General features: G+C 32.7%; 1 non-coding gene across 1 annotated transcript; it reads right to left on the reverse strand.

Moving 5' to 3' along the window:
• Window positions 1-13452: 13452 nt before the first annotated feature.
• LOC139879202 (small nucleolar RNA R71) lies at window positions 13453-13559 on the reverse strand. Its single transcript, XR_011770055.1, has one exon. It is a non-coding gene; the product is annotated as a small nucleolar RNA R71 (small nucleolar RNA).
• Window positions 13560-14498: the final 939 nt, after the last annotated feature.

The raw sequence follows: 14498 nt of genomic DNA on the forward strand, positions 1-14498 counted from the left end.
TAAAATCGTCACCGAATCGTTGAGGTGAGTGGAATAATTATGCGTGTATGTATATGGCGTATTTATTTGTGAGTGTTATGGTATGAACCACGAGCCGGTAGTACCATAGCATGTATGTGATGTATAATGATGTGAACCACTAGCCGGTAGCATCAAGTGTGAACCACGAGCCGGTAGCACTATAAACAAGTGTGAACCACGAGCCGGTAGCACTATAAACAAAGTGTGAACCACGAGCCGGTAGCACTATAAAAGAGTGAGACTCAAATGCGTATGGTGTGAACCACGAGCCGGTAGCACCATAGCGTTATGGTTAACCATATTATGTTGTTTAACGTTATACAAGCATGCTATATATATATATATATATATATATTGTGTTGTGTATATGCTAATGTGATGTTGTGATAGTGTACGAGTTGTTAGCATTATGAGTAAGACGGCATGCTATTTGAATTATATTCTCGTATGAGGTGTTTGGTGGGTGCGAATGCAAATAGATGGGTTATATATGTGTATGTATAATTGTTGCACTCACTAAGCTTTACTTACCCTCTCGTTTTTTATCTTTTTAGAGGCTCCGGCGGAGACAAGGGTAAGGGCATTCGTATGGATTAGAGATCCCGCTTGGTTTGTAGGGGACGCTTTTGGATGTTATAGCTTTTGGAGTTTGACCGAGATTTGGGTAGTTTAACCCCCAAACACCATGCTCATAGTGTCGTTTGGAATTTAAACTCTTATGGTCGAACTTGTATGTTTTGAACGAAACTCGTAAAACGGCCGATGTGGGCCCCGTTTTGTAAAACTCATTTTATGATTGAATCGTATGAGTTTTTCATATTAGAACATGTTGTGAAAAGCGTTTCGTCTAAAAATATCGGGAAGTGGGAGATCTTTTTACGGAAAATGGAAAAAGTGGACAGCGGGCTGCCAGGCCCTGTGCGCGCCGCGCACAGGTGGGGCTGCGCGCCGCGCACCCCATCTGGACAGCCCTGTTCAAAAAAAATAAATTTCCTTGATTTTGGTTGATTAACGGGTTGGGTTGTTACATTTTTTAAATGACAAAATAAACTTTATTCAAACATAATAATAAAAAATTACAACATAGGGACAATACACATAAAAAGGCATTTTACATACATCCTAAGAATAAATGGGTAAATGGATCTCCTCGATAAATAGGGTTATCTTAGTGATAACTAGAAAGATTTCGGACCTCGCGTTGCGGCGGTTGCATTTAGATATACGTTCCATGGTACCTAATATACTTAATGGCATGCGCGTTGCGGTTTGTGGAATATTTTAATGTCTTTTATGAAACTAACGTTGAGCAAGAAGTGAGTAAAATTTGCGAAAAAAGGGGAAGAAGAACTCGAACTCCGGTCTTTTCCCTTACAAACTCATGGACTTATCACTTGTTTTAGCCATCTACTTGATCTAGTTAGTTGAGTTTGTATAATTTATCCAAAATGATTTCCTAATAAAAAGCTCTGTTTCGAATATAATTGGATGCATTTTGTTCGTAAAATTATTTCGAGTTGAACGGTGATGACGGAGAAACGTAACTCGAAACGAAAAAAAGAAGATAAATCTCGTCAAAAAATTGGATGCGTTTTGTTTACTAATTATTATATTTATTGAAAAGTTACAAATTAGGCTCCCCATGTTACCATGTATACTCCTATTTGACCCCTAAACATTTACACATTTTATCCCTCAACTCCATGTCTTTGGACAATTTTCTTCCCTGACCAAAACACATGCATGAATGACTAATACGACCAAAATTTGGTTGTATTTAGTAACACATGCATGAATGACTAATACGACCAAAATTTGGTTGTATTTAGTAGATATGGAAATTTCTGATTCTTTCCATCATCACTTAAAAATAAGCAGTTACGAATTCGAACAAGTGAACTTTTCTAATACTCCTAAAATGTCAACTACTAAACGATTTTATGATGTATTATGGTTTTTAACATCAACGACAAATGTGTATTATTAATGCTCAACTCTTTCGAAAATTTTAGTAAGTTTAACATAAACATAATGAACTGTATACTGGAGTCAAGTGTGACAACTAAAAAACATTATAGCCTTATAGGAAACTGAGGCGAAAGCAGCTTATAATAGAAAAAAGTAAAACAATGTGCAACCAACAAAGCCCACGTGGCCACTAATTGCCTAATTGGCTTGCCATTGTTTTGTTTCCTTTAAAATATTAAGGTTACGTTTCAATTCATTTAAATTACTTTGTCTTCAACATAATCACAATATTCTAAGTTTTAGGTTAAAGGTCAAAATCAATTGTAAATTTTGATTTAGTCATATGAGGTGTGTGTATTTGTGCATAGACAACCTGTCTATACATTTATACATACATATTCATACATTCATAACAAAAAGAAAAAAAAAATGCACATTAGTTTTCTTTAGTGGTCAAGGACGTATATTAAAACATTAAAGAGACGAAATATTTTATAGAAAAAGTGATTCATCCAACGATTAGAAGAATATATAAAATTATCCTCGCACGGCTATCAAATTTCTCAACTCAAATGTTAGTAAAATTTAGTATAAGAGAATTTGAGAACTTATGTTGAGTTTACTACTAGAGCTTACAACTTTCAATCAATAACCAAGAAACTTAGTAAACTTGAACAAGTAATCGTTTTGGATCTAATCATTTCTATTCAGGAAAAGAAAAGTGAAAACCGTACTTTAACTTTACTTTAGAACTACTCCGTAGTAAATGTTCAATATAAATATACCTGTTATAATTCAGTAGGCTTATAACTACCTTTAGTGACCTGGTTCTTGACTGTAGACTACTAATAAATATATAGAGGGAATATAAGAGAAGTATGTGTTTTATATATTTTCAGAAGTGTGCACCTTATGTGCTCTTACATAACACATATATATACTCAAAAAATCTACTATACAATATTTATAATAATAATAAAATTAGCATCCACAATTGACTTTTATAACACTCCCCCTTGGATGACAATTTTATTAGAGAATAATTAGTACTGCCTCGTTAAAAACCTTGCTAAAGAAAACTCATTGGGATAAAACTTTAGCTAAGGGAAAAAGAGTGCAGCATAGAGTTGACTCCCCCTCAAGTAGGCAACGCCTGAATTGTTACATCTTCTGAACATGCCTCATGCCAATATTATGAACGTGTGTTCTGAAAATAGCAGTTGGAAGTGCTTTGGTGAAAAGATCAACAGAGTTTTTGCTGGACTGAACATATCTCATTTCAATCTGGTTGTCCTTAATGAGATTTGAGTGTATGAGAAGAATCTAGGAGGTATGTGTTTTGTTCGATCACTTTTGATATACCATTCTTTCATCTGTGCTATGCAAGCTACATTATCTTCATAGATAGTTGTTGGACTTTTATCGCGTTCTAGTCCACAAGAATCAGTAATGAGTTGTGTCATTGATCTCAACCAAAAACATTCCCGAGTAGCTTCATGTAATGCAATCACTTCGGCATGATTTGATGATGTTGCTACAAGTGTTTGTTTTTGAGAACGCCATGATATTGCGGTACCTCCATTTAGGAATACATATCCATTTTGAGATTTAGCTTTATGTGGATCAGATAAATAACATGCATCTGCATAACCAACCAAATCTTGTTTCGATTTGTTAGAATAAAATAATCCTAAATCAGTAGTTCCTTGAAGGTATCGAAATATGTGTTTGATCCCATTCCAGTGTCTTTTGGTAGGAGCTGAGCTGAACCTTGCTAACAAATTAACTGCAAAAGAAATGTCAGGTCTTGTACAATTTGTAAGATACATAAGAGCTCCAATTGCACTAAGATATGGTACTTCTGGTCCCAGGATATCTTCATGATCTTCACAGGGACGAAATGGATCAGTGTCAACATTAAGTGATCTAACAACCATAGGAGTACATAATGGTTTTGCCTTGTTCATATTGAAACTTTTAAAATCTTTTCAGTATATATTGTTTGATGTACAAGTAAACCATTAGGCATATGCTCAATTTGTAAACCAAGGCAATACTTGGTTTTTTCAAGATCTTTCATTTCAAATTCTTTCTTTAGAAGTTGAATGGCTTCATGGATCTCTTTATTTGTACCTATGATGTTAAGATCATCAACATAAACAGCTATGATCACATATCCGGATGTTGTTTTCTTAATGAAAACACATGGGCAAATAAGATTATTGGTATACCCTTTGCTTATCAAGTAATCACTTAATCGTTTATACCACATGCGACCCGATTGTTTCAACCCACATAAAGACCTTTGTAACTTGATTGAGTACATTTCTTTGGGTTATGCATTGGTTGCTTCTGATACCTTAAATCCTTCAGGTATCTTCATATATATATCACTATCAAGTGATCCATATAGATAAGCATTCACAACATCCATGAGATGCATTTCTAAATTTTTAGAAACTGCCAGACTGATTAAGTATCTAAAAGTAATTGCATCCATAACAGGAGAATAAATTTCCTTATAATCAACTCCTGGTCTTTGAGAAAAACCTTGAGCTACAAGTCTAGCTTTATACCTTGTAACTTCATTTTTCTCATTTCTTTTTCGCACAAAAACCCATCTATATCCCACAGGTTTCACATCTTTAGGTGTGAGAATGATAGATCCGAAAACTTTTCTTTTATTGAGTGATTCAAATTCAGCTCGTATTGCTCCTTTCCAATGATCTCAATCATGTCTATTTTGACATTCCATGACAGATTTTGGTTCTGGATCATCATCATCATTCATGATGTCATATGCAACATTATATGAAAATATCTCATCAAGATTTTTCATTTCATTTCGATTCCATAATATTTTTGAATGTGCATAATTGATTGAAAATTTCGTATTAACATCATCAATCTCCTCTGTAGAAGGAGTATTGATTTGTGGTTCTTCTTGAACACTTTCTTTTACCTCATTATCAGCTGATTTTCTTTTTCGAGAATTTTTATCTTTGGAACCAATTGGTCTCCCACGTTTCTGGCGTGGCAAAGACTCAAGAGTGACATTATTGCCAGCTTTTGGAATTTCAATTCGAGCTGGAGCATTTACTGCTGGTATATATGATTTAGTCACTCTTTTTGTATCTGTAAATGCATCAGGCAATTTATTCGCAAGTTCTTGCATATGCATTATTTTTTGAACTTCGGTCTCGCATTCTTTTGTGCGAGGATCAAGATACATTAATTGAGGTTCACACCATGAAACATCATTTTCTTTATTTTTTATTTCTCCCCCTAATCTAGGGAACAATGTTTCATTAAAGTGACAATCAGCAAAACGTGCTGTAAAAACATCACCCGTCATGGGTTCAATATATCTTATGATTGAAGATGTTTCATATCCAACATATATTCCCATCCTTCTTTGAGGACCCATTTTAGTGCGCTGTGGTGGTGCGATATGAACATAAACTGCACAACCAAATGTTCTAAGGTGGGAAATATTTGGCTGATGGCCAAAAGCAAGTTGCAAGGGAGAATATGTATGACTTGCACTTGGTCTAATGCGAATTAATGATGCAACATGTAAAATTGCATGACCCCATATAGATACTGAGAGTTTTGTTCTCATTATCAATGGTCTAGCTATTAACTGCAATCGTTTAATTAGTGATTCGGCTAAACCATTTTGTGTATGTACATGAGCAACAGGATGTTCAACAACAATCCCAATAGACATGCAAAAATCATTAAATTCTTGAGATATAAACTCACCAGCATTATCCAATCTCACCCTTTTAATAGTATAATCAGGGAAATGTGCTCTCAATTTAATAATTTGAGCAAGAAATTTTGCAAATGCCATGTTTCGACTTGATAATAGACAAACATGAGACCATCTACTAGATGCGTCTATTAGGACCATGAAATATCTAAATGGTCCACATGGTGGATGAATTAGTCCACATATATCACCTTGAATTCTTTCAAGAAACATTGGTGATTCTTTTTCAACCTTAAGAGGTGATGGTCTTATTATCAATTTTCAAAGTGAGCATGATGTACATGGGATAATTGCATCACGAGGGATCTTTTGATCCGTTAATGGATGTCCATGTGTATTTTGAATTATTCTTTTCATCATTGTTGATCCTGAGTGGCCTAATCTTTCATGCCGCAGATTTATCATTACAGGATCACATGCCTTTTCATTAACTACCATGTGTGTTTCTGGTACATTTATATATGTATAATGTAAACCAGAACTAAGTCTTGGTAGTTTTTCAATCACATGCTTCTTGTCAGTGATACTTAAATATTTATCATTTTCTGTAGTCACTGACTGATAATCATATCCATTTTGGTATATGTCAGAGAAGCTTAACAAATTTCTCTTTGACATGGGAGAAAATAAGGCATTTTTTATCAGAAAATTTGTACCATTTGGTAACATAAATTTTTCCTTTCCCATTCCTTTTATTAAATCCGCAGGACCTGATATAGTATGTACCGTTCCTTCTGTTACTTTAAAATCAGTGAAATATTTTTTAGATTTGAGTATAGTGTGTGTGGTACCACTGTCTGCAATACAAAGATCCCCACCATTTGACTAATTTTGCACTCCAGTAGTGTACATCATGAACTTCAAAATATGAGAAACAAATAATGAGTACATAATTCATCAATATATTACATTCAAAAATATGTTATAAACGAAAATACATAATAAGGAAACATATAGTAAAGTAGATATGGTATGGATCATAAATCTACATCCATTTATTTGATATGGACATATAATAGGAAATTTATTCATTAAAGTAGTCACTTGTTGGCTCAGTGATTTTTGTATCAAGGTCATCCACAAGGTTTGCCTCTTTTCCTTTTCCTTTTAGGGATTCCTGATATTGATTAACAGAATATTGATTTGTTCGACAGTTTTTAGACCAATGTCCAATTTTACCACATCGATAACAAGAATCTTCAATATTCTTTGAAGAGCTTCCTTCAACATTATGATTTGTGGGATTGTATGGTGGTTGAAATTTATAATTTTGTGGATTATTATTTCTTTGTCCACGACCACACGACCACCACCACGACCATTACCATAAGGGTGATTTCGAATATAGTTATGATTTTTATTATTGTTATGGTAATTTTCATGATAATGGTTTTGGCCAATATGACCACGACCTCGCCCACGTCCTCGTCCAGGTGCATTTCTTTTTCTATTATTATTGTTAATAGCATTAGCTTCAGGGAATGCTAGCGCACCGTAGGACGAGATTCCCGATTCTTCATCAGTAATTCTTTATTCACTTCTGCAACTAAGAGATAAGTTTGAAGTTTGGAAAAAGTTTTGTAATTCTGCAATCTTAAATTTTCTTGTATAGTAATGTTTGCAGAATGCATTGTGGAGAAAGTTTTTTCCATCATATTAGCATCACTAATTTCTTGACCACAGAATTGAAGCTTTGAACGGATCTTGAACATGGCCGAGCTGTATTCACTTACCTTTTTAAAGTCTTGGAACCTTAGATTTCTCCATTCTTCCCTCACAGCTGGGAGTAATATTTCCTTTTAATTATCGAATCTACTCTTGCTACTTTCTCATAAAACATGTGGATCTTTGATAGTGAGATACATATGTTTTAAGGTGATATCAATATGTTTGCGAATAAAAGCAATTAATTTTAATTTATCTTGATCAGAACAAGTATTGTTTTCTTTTAAAGTTTCTAGAATACTCAATGATCCAAAATTTATTTCTACATCCATGACCCATGATGTGTAGTTTGTTCCCGATACGTCTAGGGCATCAAACTCAAGCTTTGATAAGTTTGACATTTTCTATTATCAGAAATATGAACAACATAAATTATAATCATAATCAATTTCTAATCATAGACAAATAATAAAGTAAAATTAGAATTATTTTAAATTCATAAGTAGCAAACAACAGAATAATGACACGATTACAAATGATAAAACCACAAGAGCAGGATAAAATATAGGTTCACCCGGTGGTATATTAGTAACAATGATGATTGTTAGTATGACCAATACAATAGGCAAAATCATCCTTGTGTGAATCATCTTTACAAAAAAAAAAATTTGATGGTGGTAATCTGAGAAAATGAAGATTGATTTGTGAAAATGTGAAAACGGAGATGTTTATTTTATATTTGAAAAATATAGTCGTTGTAATGTGACGACCCGGGAATTTCCGATCAAATTTAAACTTAATCTTTATATGTTTCCGACACGATAAGCAAAGTCTGTAATGATGAGTCTCAGAAAGTTTGAACTGTTTCATGTATACATTTTACCTTTAGACTGTGCTCGATGATTCACGAACAATTGTATGTAGATATAAAGGTACGTATAATATAATATAACGAAAGTATATATGATAATGGGAAATAGTAAAATACAACTGAAAAATTAGAATTATGTATGAAAAATAAAATACAAAATTAATCAATTGAGTTGAATATGTAAAGTAGTATATAAAACAATGAAGTTGTTAGTAAAATAAATATATATATGACTTCTATAATATTACATGTATATGTATATTGTAAAATACATAAAACATCTAAATATTAATTATGTAATACATTAGATAGCTAGTAAATGTGATAAAATTAATAAATTGTAATAATAACATGTTAAAAGTAATTACAAGCTAGAAATAAATGTTATAGTAATTTCAATAGTAATATCAAAAATTATTAGCTATATAACATACAAAAGTGAAACTTGATATATATATAAATTGATACAGTATTATTATGAATAAATTTATCATCATTAAAAATCATTATTATTATTATTATTAGTTCCATTATTATTATTAAAATTGATATTAAATATTAATGTTTTAAAATTAATCCTATTATATTTTCTTTATATATCTAAAATACAGAGATAGATATAAACAATACAAGGTTATATATATACTGATATAAATAATTACATATTCAGAATCTTAAGGGCTGAAGAATTCATGGATTCAGTAGTATATCATTGTCAAACTTTAAACTGTCACCAGCTGGGAAATTCGATCCATAGGGTAAATTACAAAATCTGTTTAACATCAACATCACTTTATTTTTCTTCTTGACTAATTCACAAATTCTGTCGACCATATCTGTTATATGACAATCGACCAGATGTGTTAATTACTTCCATCTTCAATTATTCGCTTGCTACTCACATATGGCAGTAACTTCCCAAAACAATTGAAATTAGAAAATAGAAAATAAAAGGAACCCGGATGGCACCTCTGTTCGTCCATCTTTTATTCAATTCTTTAGATTTGAAACAATTTTCAAAATGAATAAAGGAGTCGACATTACACTACCACTATCAATTATAATCACTATCATATGAAAATTTAACAGAAAATGTAGAAAGCTGCCATTATCTCTGTTCGTGTTCCATTTAGGGTCGAAATCTCAAATCCGAGTCATTCTTCAAAATCTAAAATTGAAGGAGTGTTAGGAATCTTCCGCTCAAACTTTCTGCAAGATTTCAGTTACTAATTCCTCCAATCGATTACGAATTTTGAAGTCAAAGTTAGAAAACAAAAAGTCAATTGACATGTTCTTCTTTGAATTCGAACTCGTGTTTCTGTATATGGACTAATTGATGAATGACGAGTATTATAAAGGTAATTTCTAACATTTTTCATGAAGAAATTAATACTTACAAACAACTAGAAATTGCTTTTGATTATTGAATTTGAGAAGACAAACATGTGTCTGTGATAAGGCTAAAAAGGAACATATATTTCATAGCAAAATCCCCCAAGAAAGACAAGATTTTAGTTGCAATTGTTCCATTTTCGAGTAATATTCGTTTATTTTAAATAAGTGCGAAGACAAAAGGCGAAAACGAAGATTTGAAGACGCAAAGGTCCAAAAAGCTCAAAAATACAAGATACAATCAAAAAGGTTCAAATTATTGATGAAGAACGTCTAAAAATGACAAGAGTACAAGTTGCAAAACACAAAGTACACGATATAAAATAGTACGAAAGGGCGTTCGAAAATCCGGAACAGGGACATGAGTCAACTCTCAACGCTCGACGCAACGGTGTAAAAATTACGAGTCAACTATGCACAAGAATAAAATATAATATTTAAATAATTCATAATAAGAATAATATTAAATAATAAAAAGTTGTTAATTGAGCATAGTTCAGGGGTCGTAAATGAAAATTCAAATTTTCATTTCGCCTATAAAAGGCTTTGCAATTCATCGATTTAAGAACACCCCTTTTTCAATCCCTAATCTATCTTTCTATCTCTCTGTAAACGTATAACATAAATAAATAATTTTAATTTTAATTTTAATTTTAAAAATAATAATTTAGTTATTGTAATGATTAATTACGGGTTTTAAGTCGGAACTCTGTCCGGGTAACGCTAAGCAATTAATCACCACTGTAAGCTATGTCTTCCCTTTTTAATTTAATGTCTAGTAGCTAAGCCATTATTATGCTTATTTAAGTCGAAGTAATCGTGATGTTTGACTAAATATTAAGACGGGGTAATTGGATTTTGTACCATAATTAGGGTATGGACAAAAGACCGACACCTGTGGATTTTGGACCATGGACAATTAATAGATGGGGGTATTGTCTAAAATTGAGCGACAACTCATGGGGAGCCTGTCGAACCTATCTTCAAATTAATTAACCTAATAATTAATAATGATTATGGTTCTCCTATTTAGTGATGTTGTCCTATTATAATCATTTAATTAATTATTCGGGTTGGGTAATTGATTATTCAAACTGATCAAGTGGGTAAATTAATATTCATATCTAATCAAAACAGGGGTGGATTACATACAGTGATAACTGGTGTAATTGTTGACAGAAGTGATAAATGCGTCACAGTTTAAATCCTTAATTAGTTGGAATATTTGACTTCGGGTATAAGGGTAATTTGACGAGGACACTAGCACTTTATATTTATGACTGATGGACTATTATGGACAAAAACCAGATATGTATCAAATAAACCAGGACAAAGGACAATTATCCCGAGAAACAATTAATTAAAATCAAAACGTCAAACATCATGATTACGAAAGTTTAAATAAGCATAATCCTTTTATTTCATATTCTATCGCAATTTTATTTATTGTTATTTTATTTATCGTCATTTATTTATTTTACACACTTTAATTATTGTCATTTATCTTTACGCTTAAAAATATAAAATCGACAAACCGGTCATTAAACGGTAAAAACCCCCCTTTTATAATAATATTACTACTTATATATATATATATTTATATAAATATAGTTTTATAAAAATATAGTACGTAATCACTAGCTCCCTGTGGAACGAACCGGACTTACTAAAAACTACACTACTCTACGATTAGGTACACTGCCTATAGTGTTGTAGCAAGGTTTAGGTATATCCCATCCGTAAATTAATAAAACTTGTGTCATATTTTGTAGTATTTCCTAGTAAAAATAATACTATTTCGTACCCTCACGCTACATCATCAAGTTTTTGGCGCCGCTGCCGGGGACCGTTAAAAAGCTATATTTTTAATTTATATTTGTGAAAATATAAGTTTGTAAAAAAAAAAAAAAAAAAGTAATTTCGACCGTGTGTCAAAGTGTATTACAAATTTCGAACTTGATAAACTAGAAAAATCCTACACATGTGCGATAGTCTCAAAATATATCCATACATATCCATAATTAATTAAAAAAAAAAAACTATTGTTTTTGGGTTGTTGTAAATTCTGGGACCCACCCATGTAGGATTGTCAAAAATTTGTAAAAAGTTAATGTTGATGGACAAGAGACTAATGTCCAAGGGTGGACAAGTATTTTTTAAATTATTTCTGATATAATCAACATTTACCAAAAACACTTGTCGAAAAGCCAAATACTTCGACCATAGAATGTTTTATAAAATAAAGACCATAAATAATATTTCGTATACTATTAATCTATATTTGAGTAAAAATATATAATTTTAAAAAAAAAAAAACGTTTAAAAAAAAAACATTTAAAAAAACGTTTAAAAAAAAAAAATTATTCACGGACAATAGGCTGCTACTTTTATTTTGTGTTACCCACTAGACAATAGGTTGTTACTTTTAGGTGTTATCTAAAAAAAATAAAAAATAAAAAAATAAAAAATAAAAAAAAAGTGTTAGTATCCCAATCACAATTTCACCCACTTGACAAACGGGAATACTTATCTCCCATTCTTCAAATTTCTTAGCCTTATTTCTTATCACCCAATTTCTTAGCCTTATTTCGTACCTAGTGTTAAGTTTTAGTATTTTGCCATAGATTATTTTATTTTTAGATTTTTAGGCTTTGCCGTAAAATCCCTTAAGTGCTTATTCCTTAGACTAAGATTTAGGTGCCTTAGAATTTTACGACGCCATTTTTCGTGCTACTTTCTTATTTTTATTTTTCGACATTTATTTTTCGACCTTTTATTTTTCGACACTTTTCGACGCGCAATCTATTTCTTTCTTATTTCTCGACGCTCTAGTTTTTAGGACTTAGAATTTTATCTACTTCTTATCTAATTCATCCAAACGGAGAGAAAAATTATTTAAGCGGTTAAATTAATAGACGTTGACATTTTTCTGGTTCGTAGTAATAGTTGGATTTGTTAGTGGCTAGTGGGCTTCCGATTTAAAGGGTCCTGGCTACCTGCTACATCTTTTGGCTATTCGAAACGTGGGCAAAATCAGAAAAGTCTATTGATTGGACAACTTATATAAGTTTTTCTTATTTTTTTTTATAACTAATAGGATATTCTGTGAATGCACCGAGCAAAACGTTCACCACCTGTCATACGTTCACCACCTGTAACTCGATCAAGACATCTAGCCAATATTGTCGCCGTTAATTTTTCTTTAGAATCGTCATCTAGTCGACCAAGAACTCCAACGCAAATTTCCGATAATCCATCTTTTGAACCCGACTTCACAACTAAGAACTCGGAGGATATTCAAGGACAATTCCAAGATCCTGAACCACAAACCGTTAAATCGGAATCCTCTAATGATTCGTATTCAACAAATTCAATTATGGAAGTAACGGAACCTCTAAGTATGGAAGACCGAATGAGAGCTACACGCACGGGCCAAGGTCATGCCATTATTAAGCCAAACGTTAATGCGCCAGATTATGAAATCAAAGGACAAATTCTACATATGGTAACTAACCAATGCCAATTCAGTGGTGCGCCGAATGAAGATCCGAATGAACACCTTCGTACGTTCAATAGAATTTGTACACTATTCAAAATCCGAGAAGTGGAAGACGAACAAATCTATCTCATGTTATTTCCCTGGACTTTAAAGGGAGAAGCCAAAGATTGGTTAGAATCGTTACCTGAAGGGGCGATTACTACATGGGATGATTTAGTTGAAAAATTTCTTAAACAATTCTTTCCGGCATCCAAAGCCGTAAGACTTCAAGGAGAAATTGTTACGTTCAAACAAAAGCCAAATGAAACATTATATGAGGCGTGGACAAGATTCGGAAGGATGTTGAGAGGATGTCCTCAACACGGTTTAGACACTTATCAAATAGTACAAATATTCTACCAAGGTGTCAACGTTGCTACACGAAAAGACATAAACATAACAGCTGGTGGTTCCATTATGAAGAAAACCGCAACTGAAGCTTACAAAATTATTGATAACACAGCCTCCCACTCGCATGAGTGGCACCAAGAAAAAGATATTTTTCGTTCATCTAAAGTGGCTAGAGCCGATTCTAGCCATGACTTTGATTCCGTTTCAGCAAAAATAGATGCTTTCGAAAGACGAATGGAAAAGATGAATAAAGATATTGACGCAATACGAATTAGTTGTGAGCAATGCGGTGGACCACACTTATTGAAAGATTGTCACATTGAACTAACGATGGAACAACGAGAGAATGTTTCCTATATGAACCAAAGGCCGGAAAATAATTATCAGAATAATTATCAACCGCCAAAGCTAAACTTTAATCGAAATCAAAACATTCTTTACAATCCAATGGACCCAACAACAACTCGTACAACCAACAAGGTCCGAATAACCAACCAACTCAAAACAACACTTTCAATCAACAAAGACCTAGCTTGTATAAACCGCCACATCAAACCGAAGAGAAAAAGCCAAATCTAGAAGAAATGATGGCAAAGCTAATGGAATCTCAAACACAATTTATTACGTCTCAAACCCAAACGAACGAGAGGTTTGATCAGTCATTAAGAACTCAACAAGCTTCCATTTTGAATCTAGAAAAACACGTAGGTACTCTTGCTAGCATGATGAGTGAGAGGGAACAAGGAAAGCTACCGAGTGATACTGAAGTAAATCCTCGGAATGAGAATGTTAATATGGTGTCCACGAATTCTGAAAACCAGCTCCAGAAGTTGGGGAGGTTTTAGATATGAGTAATAATGAAGAAGTTACAACACCACCGCCACCCGAGTATGTAAAGCCAGTGGTGGCACCATACA

The sequence above is a fragment of the Rutidosis leptorrhynchoides genome, chromosome 11, assembly GCF_046630445.1.
Source record: "Rutidosis leptorrhynchoides isolate AG116_Rl617_1_P2 chromosome 11, CSIRO_AGI_Rlap_v1, whole genome shotgun sequence".
NCBI classification, from domain to species: domain Eukaryota; kingdom Viridiplantae; phylum Streptophyta; class Magnoliopsida; order Asterales; family Asteraceae; genus Rutidosis; species Rutidosis leptorrhynchoides.